The sequence below is a fragment of the Schistocerca americana genome, chromosome 1 (genome assembly GCF_021461395.2).
Source record: "Schistocerca americana isolate TAMUIC-IGC-003095 chromosome 1, iqSchAmer2.1, whole genome shotgun sequence".
NCBI classification, from domain to species: domain Eukaryota; kingdom Metazoa; phylum Arthropoda; class Insecta; order Orthoptera; family Acrididae; genus Schistocerca; species Schistocerca americana.
This window is the reverse complement of record NC_060119.1, coordinates 1,218,258,965-1,218,271,941: the sequence shown is the minus strand read 5'-3', so window position 1 is coordinate 1,218,271,941 and position 12,977 is coordinate 1,218,258,965.

The window sequence follows — 12,977 nt, the reverse complement described above, 5'->3', positions numbered from 1 at the left end:
GTCACAGTATTACCAAGTAGCCACTGAAGATTTAAGTGGTGTCCCAGAAGACGACGAGCGTTTCCCTCGTAAAAATGCCGAGCTGGTTACACCACAAAATCAGATGCAACGCCGGTGAACCATTCAAGCATGTATCGCCCCATAACAAGTGCGAGCTGTGAGGGTCAATAGATTTAATGTACTGAAACTGCCTACATAACCGTAACTTGTACGTATACATGACCATTACACAAAAAGTGGACACAAGTTTAACTGCTGGGATAAACGGTATTGAATATACACGTAATTCGGAATTATATTTTGCATCGCGTTTGCCGTCATCTCCACTCTCACCTGAACACACACGCAACTGAAAAATTCGTACTGAAACATTAAACTCAAATAAGTACACACATAAAGGTCCCGCATATTACGGCTGCTCCAAACGAACATTAATAATCAGACATCAATTATTTTTAAAATTGTTCTCCTTCTACCTAACAGTTAAAGGCAACAAAGTGATAGTTACAGAATTATTCTCGTGATATACATTGAATACACATGTATGATTTTGTATTCCATGTCTCTTACCGAGCTTTCTGTATTCTGCCAACAGGAGTGGACTCGCCAACACCATCCCGCTGACAGAAGAAGACTTGATGAGAAAACAAATCAGCTCGAGACAATTGCCGTGCCTCCAGCATCAGAGGGCGCGACTGCTGCAGAATCCCTATCTCAGCAGTTAGAGATAGATGCTAGACCACCAGCAGACTCAGTGGTATCTCTTGCAGAATGGGCTGATGATATCTGTAATGAAAACTTTGATAGAGATGATGATGAGCCACCAGCAGAATCAGTGGTATCTCTTGCAGAACGGGCTGATGATCCCTGTAATGAAAACGTTGATAGAAATGATGATGAGCCACCAGCAGAATCAGTGGTATCTCTTGCAGAACGGGCTGATGATATCTGTAATGAAAACTTTGATAGAGATGATGATGAGCCACCAGCAGAATCAGTGGTATCTCTTGCAGAACGGGCTGATGGTCCCTGTAATGAAAACTTTGATAGAGATGATGATGAGCCACCAGCAGAATCAGTGGTATCTCTTGCAGAATGGGCTGATGGTCCCTGTAATGAAAACTTTGATAGAGATGATGATGATCCACCAGCAGAATCAGTGGTATCTCTTGCAGAACGGGCTGATGATCCCTGTAATGAAAACTTTGATAGAGATGATGATGAGCCACCAGCAGAATCAGTGGTATCTCTTGCAGAACGGGCTGATGGTCCCTGTAATGAAAACTTTGATAGAGATGATGATGAGCCACCAGCAGAATCAGTGGTATCTCTTGCAGAACGGGCTGATGGTCCCTGTAATGAAAACTTTGATAGAGATGATGATGAGCCACCAGCAGAATCAGTGGTATCTCTTGCAGAACGGGCTGATGATATCTGTAATGAAAACTTTGATAGAGATGATGATGAGCCACCAGCAGAATCAGTGGTATCTCTTGCAGAACGGGCTGATGATCCCTGTAATGAAAACTTTGATAGAGATGATGATGAGCCACCAGCAGAATCAGTGGTATCTCTTGCAGAACGGGCTGATGATCCCTGTAATGAAAACTTTGATAGAGATGATGATGAGCCACCAGCAGAATCAGTGGTATCTCTTGCAGAACGGGCTGATGATCCCTGTAATGAAAACTTTGATAGAGATGATGATGAGCCACCAGCAGAATCAGTGGTATCTCTTGCAGAACGGGCTGATGATATCTGTAATGAAAACTTTGATAGAGATGATGATGAGCCACCAGCAGAATCAGTGGTATCTCTTGCAGAACGGGCTGATGATATCTGTAATGAAAACTTTGATAGAGATGATGATGAGCCACCAGCAGAATCAGTGGTATCTCTTGCAGAACGGGCTGATGATCCCTGTAATGAAAACTTTGATAGAGATGATGATGAGCCACCAGCAGAATCAGTGGTATCTCTTGCAGAACGGGCTGATGATCCCTGTAATGAAAACTTTGATAGAGATGATGATGAGCCACCAGCAGAATCAGTGGTATCTCTTGCAGAACGGGCTGATGATCCCTGTAATGAAAACTTTGATAGAGATGATGATGAGCCACCAGCAGAATCAGTGGTATCTCTTGCAGAACGGGCTGATGATCCCTGTAATGAAAACTTTGATAGAGATGATGATGAGCCACCAGCAGAATCAGTGGTATCTCTTGCAGAACGGGCTGATGATCCCTGTAATGAAAACTTTGATAGAAATGATGATGAGCCACCAGCAGAATCAGTGGTATCTCTTGCAGAACGGGCTGATGATATCTGTAATGAAAACTTTGATAGAGATGATGATGAGCCACCAGCAGAATCAGTGGTATCTCTTGCAGAACGGGCTGATGATATCTGTAATGAAAACTTTGATAGAGATGATGATGATCCACCAGCAGAATCAGTGGTATCTCTTGCAGAACGGGCTGATGATCCCTGTAATGGAAACTTTGATAGAGATGATGATGAGCCACCAGCAGAATCAGTGGTATCTCTTGCAGAACGGGCTGATGATCCCTGTAATGAAAACTTTGATAGAGATGATGATGATTCACCAGCAGAATCAGTGGTATCTCTTGCAGAACGGGCTGATGATCCCTGTAATGAAAACTTTGATAGAGATGATGATGAGCCACCAGCAGAATCAGTGGTATCTCTTGCAGAACGGGCTGATGATCCCTGTAATGAAAACTTTGATAGAGATGATGATGAGCCACCAGCAGAATCAGTGGTATCTCTTGCAGAACGGGCTGATGATCCCTGTAATGAAAACTTTGATAGAGATGATGATGAGCCACCAGCAGAATCAGTGGTATCTCTTGCAGAACGGGCTGATGATCCCTGTAATGAAAACTTTGATAGAAATGATGATGAGCCACCAGCAGAATCAGTGGTATCTCTTGCAGAACGGGCTGATGATATCTGTAATGAAAACTTTGATAGAGATGATGATGAGCCACCAGCAGAATCAGTGGTATCTCTTGCAGAACGGGCTGATGATATCTGTAATGAAAACTTTGATAGAGATGATGATGAGCCACCAGCAGAATCAGTGGTATCTCTTGCAGAACAGGCTGATGATCCCTGTAATGAAAACTTTGATAGAGATGATGATGAGCCACCAGCAGAATCAGTGGTATCTCTTGCAGAACGGGCTGATGATCCCTGTAATGAGGAATGTTTGGAAGCCACCTCTACCTTTGCAGCTTATTGTCGTTTTAGAGCTTCTCTTAGTTGTGGCCTTATGAAACTAACGCCCTTAAAAACAGGACCATTTCCGATCAAAACAGCCTTTATCGTTACAGGCCCACCAAAGAAGAGGGCCTTTACTCAACGGAAGGTGTGTCCTATTAAAGCGGCCTTCATAGTCACAGGCCCTCCAAAGATAAGAGCATTTAGTCCAAAGGTGGTCTGTCCCATTAAAACGTGTTACTGAACCACCGAAGAAGAAGGTGTTCTCTTGTAAATTTTTTGTACCAAGTAAAATCAAGTCTCTGGTTTTGATGTGACTAACAATGTGAAGTGCCCTTCAAAATTGTCATCAAGAAAATTTTAATGTACGCTTTTTAGAAGATGTTTGAAATTAATTTGCAAATGTTTCGAATAAATCAAAATTTAATGTGCACCTTCGTTTGCTTTTTTCCTATTTACTCACTTGTTGTAGAAATACAGCGAGGAAGATAATTTCTTTTACTTGTATTTGTTTGTGATGGTACTGGCTTGTATAGTGAGCTAAACTGCTATTTCGTCAGCACCCACACTTAACAAAAAGAACACAACTGTGGTTATTAATTGTTAGGAGCAACCAACAAAACGAAAATTAAAAATTGGAATCTACAACCATCTTGGGGTTGTCTTCCTCACATTTTTTCACAAGCAGCAAAAGAGGGACAAGTCAGGGCAGTGTGTGAGTAAAATACATTGACTGTAAAGACACAACCTCAAAATAGGGGAACATGAAAGTGTGTCTTCACGGGCAACAGGAAATGAAGCGATGTAGCAACCATCTTACAAACAAAGTAAATTCTTCTACCCAAGCCACTATCGACGAGACCAGTCATAAAATAGAATCTTAACACACGAACCACATTCAATTCATCATCTAAAACAAAGGTCAACTGGTGAGTAGGTTGCTTGGTATAAAGCGCATTTAGTTACAGTCTGGCGTATGAAAAGGTTTGCACTACAAGAACTGTACACAATTGGGTCTTCCTGCCGAAGGAGGAACCCATGCGTCAAAGGACAGTTTCCTATCCGGAGATGCGTTAAAAGTACTTGCTGCCGTCGCTGTCGCCGTAAGGAGATGCGCTACGGTCGCGTCGTCGGTTTCACGGGCCTCAGCTTGCTCTCCAACGATAACCACTCCTCCCACAGACGCGCGAAGTTGTCTCTCAATGGCGAGGGAGCTGCATGGACAGTGAGAGGACATTCAGAAATTGTAATGTCCAGACAGGCATCATTAGCCGCTACATCTGCTGCTAGGTTGCGTTTGGCTAACTGAAAAGTAATTGTTTTTTCTGTTTTTGAAGTATTGAATTTATCGAGGATTTCAAAGAGTATCTCTGGAAGTTTTGAAGGGTGCTGCCCTGGCCGGACCTACAATAAAAATTAAAGTAAATTTAACGTGAGAGCCAATCACTACGAGGTTTGCTGCTAGATGTACGTCAGCGTGGAATACGTAAACGACTGCAGCTACTTGCTGCAGTCGCGCTGAAGCCTAAACGTCGAATTGTAGTTCACTGCTGCAACGGGTCAGAACAGCGAGCAGGAATGTGCAGCTGCAGTAGTTTTAAATGCGTCCATTGGTCCGAGATATTACATGACGATGACTGCATGACAATAAACGTAGGTTGAAGCTATACCGAAGAAAGACGAATGCTTATCGAGCTCGTTAGGTTATTTACTTCATTTCGTATCCTTTCACGTGTTATTCATATTCTCGCGTCTCACTGCTAGCGATCGCTGAGGAGGAACAACTTGTTTTGACTGTCAGAGAAAGCAAATAGCGGTATTAAGAGCCTTTATAGAATGATCAGCCAGAACATTATGTCCACCAACCAACTATCGATATAAACCCGTCCAGGCGATAGCAGCGTCACCTAGCGAGGAATGACTGCCAGTCAGACACAAACATGGTGCGTGTATTACATGTACATGTATGCTGTCTGTGTGTAGAATGGGGAAGGCGGGAGATGTACCTGAGTCTGACCGAGGGCACATTATGAAAACCTCTAAGGCTCGGTACGAGCATTTTGGAAACTGCGCGACTTGTTGGGTGTTCGAGGGGTGCTCTGTTGAATGTCCTCAACACGTGGCGAAACCAATATTAAACCACGTCCGGACGTCGTGGGATTCGGCGTCCACCCCTCATCGCAGATGTCGGAGGTCGCAGGCTGGGCGGACGAATAAAACAGAACAGCAGGCGAACTGTGGCGGAACTGCCATTGGACTTTAATGCTAGGCAGAGTACAAGTATGTCTGAACACAGAGCGCACCGAATATTCCTTACGATGGAGCCTCCGCAGCCGACATCCCATGCACGTGTCAATGTTAACACCGTGACATCGACAATTACTACTGAAATGGACACATATCCATCGATACTTGGCGTTGCCACAGTGGCAGAACGTTTCACGGTCTGATAAATCCCGAAACAGCGTATCCAGACACTCTGGGATGATGATGGCTTTGAAACAGAGGATGACACGCGTAAAGCTGAAATACTAAACACCTCTTTCCAAAGCTGTTTCACAGAGGAAGATCGCACTGCAGTTCCTTCTCTAAATCCTCGCACGAACTAAAAAATGGCTGACATAGAAATAAGTGCCCAAGCAATAGAAAAGCAACTGAAATCACTCAACAGAAGAAAGTCCACTTGACCTGGCGGGATACCAATACGATTCTACACAGAGTACCGTGTACCCCTTCTAACAGCCGTGTACCGCAAGTCTCTACGGGAACGGAAGGTTCCAAATGATTGGAAAAGAGCACAGGTAGTCCCAGTTTTCAAGAAGGGTCGTCAAGCAGAGGCGCAAAACTATGGGCTTATATCTCTGACATCGATCTGTTGTAGAATTTTAGAACATGTTTTTTGCTCGAGTATCATGTCGTTTTTGGAAACCCAGAATCTACTATGTAGGAATCAACATGGATTCCGGATACAGCGATCGTGTGAGACCCAACTCGCTTTATTTGTTCATGAGACCCAGAAAATATTAGATACAGGCTCCCAGGTAGATGCTATTTTCCTTGACTTCCGGAAGACGTTCGATACAGCTCGGCACTGGCACCTGGTAAAAAAAGTAAGGGCCTACGGAATATCAGAGCAGCTGTGTGGCTGTAATGAAGAGTTTTTAGCAAACGGAACACAGCATGTTGTTCTCAATGGAGAGACGTCCACATACATTAAAGTAACCTCTGGCGTGCCACAGGGGAGTGTTATGGGACCATTGCTTTTCACAATATATACAAATGACCTAGTAGATAGTGTCGGAAGTTCCATGCGGCTTTCCGCGGATGATGCTGTAGTATACAGAGAAGTTGCAGCATTAGAAAATTGCAGCGAAATGCAGGAAGATCCGCAGCGGATAGGCACTTGGTGCAGGGAGTGGCAACTGACCCTTAACATAGACAAATGTAATGTATTGCGAATACATAGAAAGAAAGATCCTTTATTGTATGATTATATGATAGCGGAACAAACACTGGTAGCAGTTACTTCTGTAAACTATCTGGGATTATGCGTACGCAACGATTTCAAGTGGAATGATCTTATAAAATTAATTGTTGGTAAGGCAGGTGCCAGGTTGAGATTCATTGGGAGAGTCTTTAGAAAATGTAGGAGGTGGCCTACAAACACTCGTTCGGCCTAAAATTGAGTATTGCTCATCAGTGTGGGATCCGTACCAGGTCGGGTTGACAGATGAGATAGAGAAGATCCAAAGAAGAGCGGCGCGTTTCGTCACAGTGTTATTTGGTAAGCGTGATAGCGTTACAGAGATGTTTAGCAAAACTCAAGTGGCAGACTCTTCAAGAGAGGCGCTCTGCATCGCGGTGTAGCTTGCTCGCCAGGTTTCGAGAGGGTGCGTTTCTGGATGAGGTATCGAATATATTGCTTCCCCCTACTTATACCTCCCGAGGAGATCACGAATGTAAAATTAGAGAGATTCGAGCGCGCACGGAGGGTTTCCGGCAGTCGTTCTTCCCGCGAACCATACACGAGTGGAAGAGGAAAGGGAGGTAATGACAATGGCACGTAAAGTGCCCTCCACCACACACCGTTGGGTGCCTTGCCGAGTATAAATGTAGATGTAGATGTACCTTCTTCATGAAGCCGGTGGGAGGGCGCGAATCCGTCCTCTGCCAGGGGAAGAACTCCTGGGCACCTGAACTGCGTGACGGAGACAAACTGGCGGCGGCTCCTTTATGTCCTGGAGAACATTCACGAGTCCATTGGAGATCGTGCAATGCACCACAACGGCCAAGGAGTATCGAACACTGGTTGCAGACCACGTGCTCCCTTTCACGACGATGATGTTTCCCGATGGCAGTGGCATTTTTCAGTAAGATAAGGCGCCCTGTCAGAAGGCCAGGAGTGTGATGGATCAGTCCGAGAAAGACAGTTGTGAGCTCCACAATTGATTTGGTGGCCCCCAACTCGCCAGATCTGAAACCAATGGAACACATCTGGGATGTGACAGAACGCGGCGTCAGAGTTCATCGCCCTCTCCCCGGAATTTACGCGGATTAGGTGACTTGTGTGCAGATGTAGTGCCAACTCCTTCCAGCAACCTACCGAGGCCTAATCGCTTCCATGCCACGAAGCGTCGCCGCTGTTATCCGTGCCAAACTTGGAAATACCGCCTACTAGAGAGGTGGTCGCATTGATCTGGGCGATCACTGTGAAACCGCCGGTCGTTCTTCTAGCGGCCAGCTGGTGTTCCAGCGCTCTGCTGTTGTCTCTGGGCTGACGGATGATCTCTGCCGCCATCTCCCGAACAAAGCTGTACAAAGTATTCTACTACTACACAAATGCGCAACATACATTACACATAAAAAGTTACCAATTGTTTATTTGTCTCTTGCTGTTTCAGTAGAGTGAAGAGAAACCTAAGAAAATTACATCGCAATAACATGCGAAATCATTCTGTCCCAGCACAAATTATGCAGATGAATTCAATCGCTGTATCGCTGTTGACAGGCTCTCATAGAACTCTCAAATTTAGGGAGTGCTGACTGCAACGCTTTACTCCCTGTTTCCACAATGTTTGTATGAGTTAAAGATTGTGCGATTGAAATGTGCTGTCGAGGTGTGGTATAGTACTTTAGCTTATCGCCTCCTCCTCCCCCCACCCTCCCCCCCCCCAAAAAAAAACTGAAGTTAAAATTAATGTGACTGAATAATGTCTAGTTATTTGAATGGGAACTTTGGGCGAGAGAAGTCGCTTCCCCACTAGTTTTAAACAATCCCACACCGGTAGAAATTTGGTTACTGCTTTGAATTCCGAAGTGCATAAAACAAAATGATTACAAGTTACAGCTCATAATCATACTTTGTTTGATTGTCGTTGTCGAAGTTACCACCTGGAATATAATCTCTGTGGCCCTACGGAATTGCGGCGATCTTAAAATAATCAGACGCACATCGTACGCCGTGGGGAAATACGTATTGCGTGCTATGACGTTCTCACTGTGCAGCTTGGGAATCACTGTCCAAGTCGTGTGTCAATTTTGATAAAGTCCAGAAGTTAACCTCTTAAAATAGAGCATAAACGACCGTAGTGCAGGCTCCACTGATTTCCCAGGATTCAAATTTCCCTGCGAGTTAACGACACAGCAAATATTGTTCCGAGCCGCAGACAAGGGAGAAGTTAAAGTAACCAAAGAACTGAAAATACTTCTTCCATTTACGAAATTATATTTTTCCATAAGTGATCGTCCTAGCTACATTTCAGTATACATCATCCTCTTGTATGAGATGAAATGTTGTCATAATTCATTAAAAACTGCGTTCGATATTCAAAAAGTCAGTTTTCAACGATGCCGCTAATCACAGTTTCACTGAGATTCTACTCTGCGCAATTCTAAATCAGAAGTAATCAGTCCATTGTACACGTAATGTTCCACATTATATAAACATTCCTTGTAAATTGCGGTTGTAACAACTGGAGGAAAATGAGTGGAGTGTTGTATGACAAGAAGTTGAGCATTGGGTTGAAAGGGAAAGTGTACAAGTCGGTGATAAGGCCTGCTATGATATACGGGGCAGAGACATGGCTAATCACAGTAGCTCAGGAAAGGAAGATGGAAGTGGCGGAAATGAGGATGTTGACGTGGATGTGTGGGGTAACAAGGGAGGACAGAATTAGAAATGAATTTTTTAGAGGAGCTCTGAAAGTGGGACCCAGGGGAAAAGATACAAGAGAGCAGACTAAGGTGGTACGGACACTTACAGAGAAAAGGGAAAGAGTATATCGGAAACAGAGTTGAAGATATAAAGATTGAAGGAGCGAGAAGATGAGGAAGACCGAAGATGAGGTGGAAGGATAAGATATCCGGGGACCTAAGGGAGAAAGGATGGAAGAAGGAAGAGGCAATGGATAGAGTACTATGGAGGAGAAGGATCCAGAAGAGCAACGCCGACCGTACGTGACGTGGGACAAGGCGACGATAAAGAAGAAAGAAGAAGTCCTTGTATCACGAGTCAGAGGTAATCCGTGTCTCACAGTCATAATGAGTCTTTGAGCCAGATAAATTTCTTGTGCGCTTACTCACAATCATGTACTCCATTTGTTAAACACAACGGTAGAATGGTGATACTACAGCAACTAATTTTCGGTTGAAACAGGACGTGTAGCAGTAGAGTGGCTCATGACATGACGATATAGAGTTATGGCCACAACCGGATACCAGTAATGGTGGAATAATCATCTTGTAATTAAATCACGGTAACGTAAACTGGTGATTCTACGAAACACATAATGGATCCACCTATGGTCCGAATTACATCGCCCACACATCACAGGTTGAAAGCCATTGCTGGTCGACGAAGTCCACGGCGCCAGGCATCGTAGGATCACACTACATCCCTCCAAACATCTTCCGCCAAATTTTCGTCTTGTTCAGCCCGGCGAAGACGTGCATATTTACACTGACGAGCCAAAACACTGTCCACGGCGAGACTGAATGCCTCATAGTGGTGTTCGGGCACGTGGCGCAGCAAGGAAATAATGTAAGCGCAAGAGAGACGAATGGTCAGTCATTACAGCGAAGATACGGGCCACAAATGCGGAAATCGGATAAATTCTAGTTTCCGATTCCTCTCATCGGCTTTGAGCATTGAGTCATACCTAAGGCAAAGACGCTACGTATAGGCAATCGATGAAAGCAGCGGATTATACTGGTAAACAAATGATTTTAGCATGCGATAAAATTACAATCACATTTCAAGCACTTTTTAATTAGTCATGAAAATACCAAAACGAATTGGAGATAACGAAACTAAATAACAAGAGTTAAAAACCTATTTTCATGCCTTACGCTCGTCATTTATGCGGGTAGAAAGACACGGAAATCCTTTATAGTGCATTACAGTAAAGCGCATGGTGAAATCATACTATTACAAAATAGCATTAATTTTACTATTAATTATTAAGTCACGCGTGAGAAGCGCAGACAATCAGGACGGGGAGATTCGGAAATGTAGCAGAAAAGCGAGCCAATGAAATGAATGACAATAAATACGAAACAATAAAATTAAATGTGGAGAAACCGACACACAGAATTCTAAAAGAAAAATCAGTACACAACTAAAGTAATTCCACATACACTGTGTAACCGCTCAGTGTCATTCAATACGATCACGACGACACCCCTCGATCGACGTTAACACTCGTGGTGTCACTCGCCTTCATACATGGCAGTGGATGTTTGAAAATTCGTGACCCTAGCTCATTGGTCGTCTATTGATTTAAATGTATTTCCCGGCAGACTCTTAATTCAATTGCTGCCACGGGGCTGAGGAGAAAGAACACATCCTGGTGGTACCAGCATTATGCGTATTTAGATGTTCGATTAATATGGTTGGTTTGCAATATTCCAGCGATTCTATTCGAACTCTATGCTGATGTATCGACAAGGACCATTTTCGCAGATAAACATGCAAGTACGTAATGGATGTTCAGTTTCTCAATATAGTTCGTCGCACTCACACATTATACATCCGCTGTAAGAACAATTTCATGCATTTACATTTTTGGTGAACCACAATATTGGTTGGCTAAATATTATGACGATACGTTGCGTACGACTTCCACAGATATTGTTTATCATGTAGTCAAGACTACGTAATGCAGCCAAAATCGGGGATAAAATTGAAATGTAGTTTGTTTATTAACACTTCTCTTTTTATTAATTAAATATGAAATATGAATCGGGATTGAAGGTGCTGATCCTATCCTTCTTTTTTAGTATTTTAGGTCCCCGTTAATTAATATCTGGTAGTTAATAAACAAGCTATTTTTTATGCTGGCGCGTTGTTTGTATCAATTAACCCCGCAACCGTCCAAGGATAAGATTCTATTTATGTTCCACGCACACACGTGTCACCATTTTATAAAATGCAGAATTACGTAAACTATAGCTTTCCGTTGCGCACAACTTTCGTGGGTTCCACAACCATAATAGTTTCCCAAGAGTATTTTTCCCAGCTAACACAAAGTTAGAATTATGTTGTCGGATTCATTTCCACTCCACCCGACAATAAACGGTTCTGATCACTTCGTCACACGTAATGTATTTTAAACGTGCTTGAAGAGTCTTTAAATAATCTCCTTAACGAATTTCGCAGCCGCGTACCACTTTTTCATCGACTAGCCCGATCGCGATAACTGAAGGTAGAGAGCTCAATAATGTGCTACATGTTCTTTTATATATATTAGAAAACAAACGCGCCCCTATATCTTTCTGTCCCGCTTGGTCTTTGCTACTTTGCTTTTTATTACTTTTCAATATATTGCTTCTTAGTAATACTGAGCAGTTATTAAAGTTTCGTATTACTTTCCCCTTTTTAATTCCTCCAAAATAAAGTCTATTTATCCCCCATTTTAATTAATATGATGCTAATTGACACGCCTGCCCGCAAAGTACCGTTATAACTGGAATCGATATCTAGAATTTGATTTGTCTGTTGTGGTAGAAGAAAAAACAGGGGTCGATTTAGAACAGATTGGGGATCCAGTATTAGAATTAGATTTTAAGAGAGCTTTGGTGCACTTAAAATCAAATAAGGGAGCAGAGATCCATTACAATTCATCAGAAATTCTGAGGTCATCGCGTTCACATACCTCGACGAGGTGAAGAATAATGGCTGCGCATAGGAAAAGGACGTTACACTTTCACTGAACGTGAAGTGAGAGTAGGCAGCAACAGGACGCGCCATATTTCCCTAACGGACCCGTAACAAAAAGCAAACGTAACCATCATAGATATAATTTATGTTTTATTTTATATAGTGGTAAAGATTTATGGCCACACTGTATTTCTAGATTCGTAACATAAATCTTGCTCTTAGAAACTGATTAAGTAGGCATTAATGGATTCTTTTGCACCTGTCTTCAGGCATTTGTCATTTAGTTTATAAATTACCTCGCAGCTGGTCATCATCTCTGAGAAGTATGCGGGTAGGCGACTCGTTGATAATTCTTTTATGTCTGTAGAAGATCTTAACTTCCACCACACAAGGCGTCATTAACTCTGATCTATAGGAAGGCTTTGATGATGATGATAATGATGATGAGGTCCCATACTCCGAGGAGCGTAGGGGACTATGCGGGAGGCCCGCATCGCTGTACTAGGCAAGGTGCTAGTGGAGGTGGTTTGCCATTGCCTTCCTCCGACCCAAATGGGGATGAATGATGATGATGAAG